The sequence below is a fragment of the Apaloderma vittatum genome, unplaced genomic scaffold (genome assembly GCF_000703405.1).
Source record: "Apaloderma vittatum isolate BGI_N311 unplaced genomic scaffold, ASM70340v1 scaffold12153, whole genome shotgun sequence".
Classification (NCBI taxonomy): Eukaryota; Metazoa; Chordata; class Aves; order Trogoniformes; family Trogonidae; genus Apaloderma; species Apaloderma vittatum.
The window spans coordinates 28,280-33,940 of NW_009706446.1; positions in this window are offsets into that span (position 1 = coordinate 28,280).

A 5,661-nucleotide genomic window follows, 5' to 3' on the forward strand; every position below is an offset into this window, starting at 1 on the left:
AGTGTCATGCTGCAAGTGCCGGTCTCGTTTCTAGTCTTCCATCTTTACATACTGTGCAATATTTACAACTTCTTGCTGGTATTTTTAACCTAAAACCTGGAAGAAAATTGCCATGAGAGAGGCAGTAGGGTATTGATAGGATTACCGAGAAAAGAGAAGGATAAATTATTTGTAATATTTGAAAGGACAGGAATCTGTTCAGGATTTCTGAATCTGAAGTGTTCCCATGCAGCTGTTGTTTACTCATGAAGTTCTGCTCTCAGCAACTACGCCTCAGCTTCAGTCTAACGTTGTTCGTCCGGTTTTTGATCCCGGTTAAATTGGGAGTAAGCCAGGAGACTATAAATGGCTTTTATTTACTTCATTACTGAGTTGACAGCATAATGAGAAGGAAAATTTAAGCCTCTGTGCATTTGTTGCAGTTTGCATGTATGAGTTTGCTCTGATGATTCATGTTTTAGTAATGTCAGAGCTCATGACCCCGAGTTTATGAAAGCAAGCATTGTATTTTATATAATAGCAGTGTCTAAAGGAACATAGAATGACTACATTACTTCTTGAAGACAACAGGCAGAACAGTCTTTTATGTCTTCCGTGAATAATTGACATTTTTTCATTATGATCAGGGGAAAAAAAAAAAAAAAGTTGTGCTACAAGATAAAACAGTTCAGGATTCAGAATTTAAATACACCCTCAGGCTTCTGCAAGTTGGTGTCCTCTCGCAGTCCTGCAGCCTGCCTTGGTCTAGGAGCTGTACTCACGGTGCTGCCACTCACCTACATCTGTTGTACAGCGCGCTCTGAAAAGCTGAGAGGAAGGGCAGGCCGAGAGCTCCGATCCAAATGCTGCTGCAGCCTGTACCCCAAAGCGAGCAGCATGCTCCTGCACCCGGGCTGCTCGCTCTCAGTCCAACTCGCTGGTTTGCTCATCTTGATCTGGGGAAAAAAAAAAAAAAAAAGAAGAGAACTTCCACACTTTGATATTATATCATAGAATAGCCTAAGCTGGAAGGGACCTTAGAGATCATTTTCATCAAGCCTCCCTGCCGCCAGGGACGCCACCTCTCGACTAGATCAGGCAACACATGGGATATTACTAATGCACATAGGTTCTGTTTATTCTTGTTTTCATTTCTATCATTATTTTGGGGGAAAGCAGGGGAGCCTTGAGGAGCTGAGAACTGGCTGCCTCTGGCACGTAAGTACCAGAATTTGTTGCTGCACGTCTTTGTTCAAGAGAAGTCTTTCCCTGCTCTCTGGCTGTAAATCCAGACGGCTTTGTGCAGCCTGCACTGACCTGCTCCTGGGGAGGAAGTGCCTTATTTCTGTCGCTCAGAAGTCAAATATCCCGTTCTCTTTTTGATACCAAAAGAATCTCAAGGAGGCTTCTGAAATCTCAAGGAGTGGAGTATCCAGAGCCGTTCCTGAGTCTATAGAGATGAACAAATTGGAGCAAGCAAAGTGTTCTTACTTCAATTTGTACAGTTTTTGAGAAAGTACATACTAGGACAACAGTATTTATTGTGTCCAACTGTATTATTCTTCTGTTTTCTGCCATTTGTTGAGTGCGTGTTCAAGATTCCTTTCAGATGCGCATCCTGGTTTTTATGTATTCCTGTAATTGCATACTGAAAATAATTTGCTATTTATATGGGGTTTTATAACTCAGAGTATATATATTATCTTACACTGAATACTTTTTAAAGAAATAGAATATATGTATTGTGATTAAGTTTATTTATAAGTCATTTTGAGATTAAGCCTTAAACCTTTCTATTAAAACTGTGCTTTGTTAATAACATGGTCTGCTTTCTGGTTGCTTGATTTCCAAGGAGCTTTGGCGTGCGGTTTCTGCAGAGCTTCATCCCTTACAGCAGGATGATGCAAGGTCCCAGTTCTGCAGCTTGTGTTGACACAGCTGCGTCCCCATGTGTTCTGTCTCACAGCGTGCTGCTTGAGCCCTTTTCCATTCCCTAGTTTGTCTGCTCCTCAGTGTTCCAGGCAAGAGACAGGAGCTTGCTACAAACCCAAATTGGCTTGTGTTGAATTTTCAGTGGCGGGAGGGTAAAAAACTGTAGCAGCGGTACCACGCTGGGGCTGTTCAGCAATACAGCACTCGTTCAGGGCGAGGGTCCTGCTGTGTTCTTCCCAAGTACTTTTTGGTACTAGAAGAGAAGAGCTTGTGTCAGTGCTTCTTCTTGTTCTTTGCCATTTGATACAGGCTAGGAGCACATCTCTGGCCCTCCTGCGCCCTTCTCACCTCATGGAGTCGTAGAACCATTAACGTTGCAAAAGACCTCTAAGAGCATCAGGTCCAACTGTCTACCCAACCTTAACATGACCACTAAGACATGTTTTGAAGTGCCACATCTACACACTTTTTTGTGTAAAAAAATCTTCAGGGATGGAGACTCCACCACTTCCCTGGGCAGCCTGTTCCAAACCCTCGCCACTCTTTCAATAAAGAAATTGTTCCTGATGTCCAATCTAAACCTTCCTTGGTGCAACTTGAGGCCATTTTCTCTTGTCCGATTGGTGGTTACTTTGGAGACGAGACCAACGCCTACCTCATGCTGCACAGCTGCCCGGCTGCCATAGGCAGCATTTCTTGGCCAGGGCCTGTCCTGTCAAATGGAGCAGACGTCAGCAGCCATCTCTTCCCTGAGCATGGGAAGCCTCTGGAAGGAGGTGACTGCAGAACTGCTGGGCCAGGAGCTGGCAGGCACTCAGCGTGCAGGTCCCACTTTGAAGCACTCCGGGACTGGCGTCCCCTTCCTGGCTGAGGGATGCTGCTCAGAGGAAGAACAACAACCCTTTAAACCCATGCTACAAGGAAACCTTTTCCCTGAAACATTTCTCCTGACAAGCTGTAAAGGAAAGAGGGGTTGAAAAAAGCCAACTAGATCCATGACTTTGTGTTCTCTCTTGTTGTAGCAGAGCCCTTTGGAAACCAGTAGGATGTGGTCAGGTAAAAACACAAGCTCTTACCAGCTGTGGAGCCTCCCGTGTACCTGGGATAACATCCAGCCTGGAAACAGGCCAGTAACCCTCAGGTCAAAAAAGAGGCTGTTTGCTTGTGGGAACAAGCAGTCTGCCTTGGCTTGGATTTAACACCCGAGCTAGAACGTGTAATTAACCCTGTGTTTCTTAGAAGTGCACAGCTAAAGGATACCAGGATTTAGACCTAAAAACAAGGAGACAAGCTGCATGGTGAGCTGTCTGCTTGGTGAGGTAGCGAGCTATTTGCTTGTAAAGCATCTTTCCCCTCCTGTGCTACTGACTTTAATTAGGGTCATTCTTTTTTTATTGGTTGCTCTGGACAACTCACCCGTTCAGATTCACCTGTACATTAATTTTAACCATAGTTCTTCTACAGTTTCTGGTTACACCAACAAGTTACACAGAACTGATTTCACACACTTCTGTCTAATAACACACCATTCCTGTTCCTCTGAAATCTCATACTTCCTCTTGTATCCCTTATTATTATCATCCCATTATTTCTTCATGCACAACTTTGGGGCAAAACTGGGACGTGCAAGAGAGGAGAGAGAACGAGGCCTCCTGGGTGTGAGCTGGTCCCCAAACATGGGCATTTGTCACTGCTGCCACTTGCTCACCCCCTCCCATGTACCTGGAGTGAGCAAGACAAATAATCCAGTTTATGATGAACTCTTCAGGTACCAGAGACATGAGAAAGTAGTATGGGAAAAGAATGAGGCTCAGTGAACAAGAAGACAATGACATTTGTATTTTTCTCTCAGTTTTTGAAGTAGAAAGGCATATGAACTATTACCACTAATTTTCTGGCCTTTAAGTCATCTGTTAAAAAAAAAATATATATCTGAAAACAGCTCCTTTTACCTGTCTTAAAACAACTGATTTTTTTTTATCAGAACAAGCAGTTTTTCATCTGAATTCTCTTCATCCATATTGTAATCTCTTCCTAGGACTGTACTGACCTGCATGTCTCTTACATAAAACCTTCATGGCCTTTGAACAAGTATAATTAAAAATGACATTTGGTAGCTGGCCAGTGTGCCATTTTGTTAACTTTTCCAAATTTTTTTTTTTTGGTCAGGTAGGCCTGTATCTTTGTAACAATTATTTTAGGTTTTAAATAAAGTTGCATAAACACATTAGAGCTGAGAATCCTACTAATTGCATATCTGTATTTTAAAATCCATGATTTTAAGAGGGAAAAACAAAACCAACTCACAAGATGTAGTGTTGCGGTAGCAAAGGGGAACCTCATTTAGCAAAAATTTAGAAGCTTCAAGAACATTCTTCACTGTATTTGTGCTGTGTGAAGACAGCAGTGCCTGCAGCTGTAGAGGCACCTTAGTAAGACTCAAGACTAGTTCCTGGTGAACCAAGTAATGGAATTACAAGAATGATCAAATGGTGAAAGAACTATTTTCCCTCCAGGGACCTTATGTTGACTGGAACCTACCATTTATGTGGTTTACTTGGACTGAGCAGTAAACTGGAATTATTTTTTTTAAGTAATTTGAAAATTACAATACACCAGTACTTCTGTTGTTAAAACCCAATATTTTTTAAAAACGATGCTTACACAAGTTTGGTAAAAACAAAATGAATATAAAAGCACGCTAAGGCCTTTTCTTTTTTTCCTTTTCTTCTGCACAGTTTTGCTTTTCTTGCTGCCTGAGGCAGCAGCAGGCAAATGCTGTTGGGGTGGTTCAGCGCTGCGGTCAGTCCTGACAAAGGCTGTCACTAATTAGCAAGAAGAGACTTAGAAATCCACGTTTGCGATCTGACGTATACAGTTATTTACTCCACTTCCACTACAGCCCATTAGCACCAACGATCTGAAAAGCTCATGAGAATAGATAAAGCGGAAAGGAACTAAAATCTTCTCTTGTGGCAATTCCAGTGTTTTGCCTTTTCCACACCATTTCTTTCTCTGCCTTTTGCTGAATTTTTCCTGCGTTTTCCCGCTGTGCCTGGGAGAGGGTCAGGGCTTCACTGGGGCGGCCTTCAACCCCACACCCGTCCAGAGGAAAAGCACAGAAACTGTTTTGCAGCCAAGACAATATTTTATGCCAAGCTCCTCTCTCAAGTCCTTTCTCACAGGAAAGATGACCCATAACTGGTCACACAAGGGACAGGAGAGGCCTTGGGCTGCCCTGGGGCAGCCCAAGGTGGTGGCAGGAGCACAGGGCATCACAGGGTCACACTGCAGCATTGCCTCCTCTTCCCCGGCTCCCTGTGTTTTGGCAGCTCCCGCAGATCCCAACTGGCCGCAAGGACACAGCGTGGCGGGAATTACCTCATAGAGATAAATTAATACAGCAGCAACGTAAACACCCAGCTCTTTGCACTGCAGGTACGTTACCTTCAGTTCATGGATGCTCAGTTCTGCTTTGTCTTGCCTTGACATCTCAGTCGTCACCTTGAAAACATCTGTTCTCAGCAAGGTAGCAAGAACCACCCACTCCCACCACCCACCAGGCTCTGCAGTTTGGGTTTTAAGCCGTCGGAGCTAAGGCTGAGGCTCAGAAGTGTCAGCTTTGTGCCTGTTTCATCAGAGGTCACGATAAATAATTTTTTTAAAAGCCCCAGGACTGCAAGCCCTTGGCAGAGCAGCAGCAATAGTCACAGATCGCGGAGCAGAGGCTGGGTGGCGTCGGTGGACAGG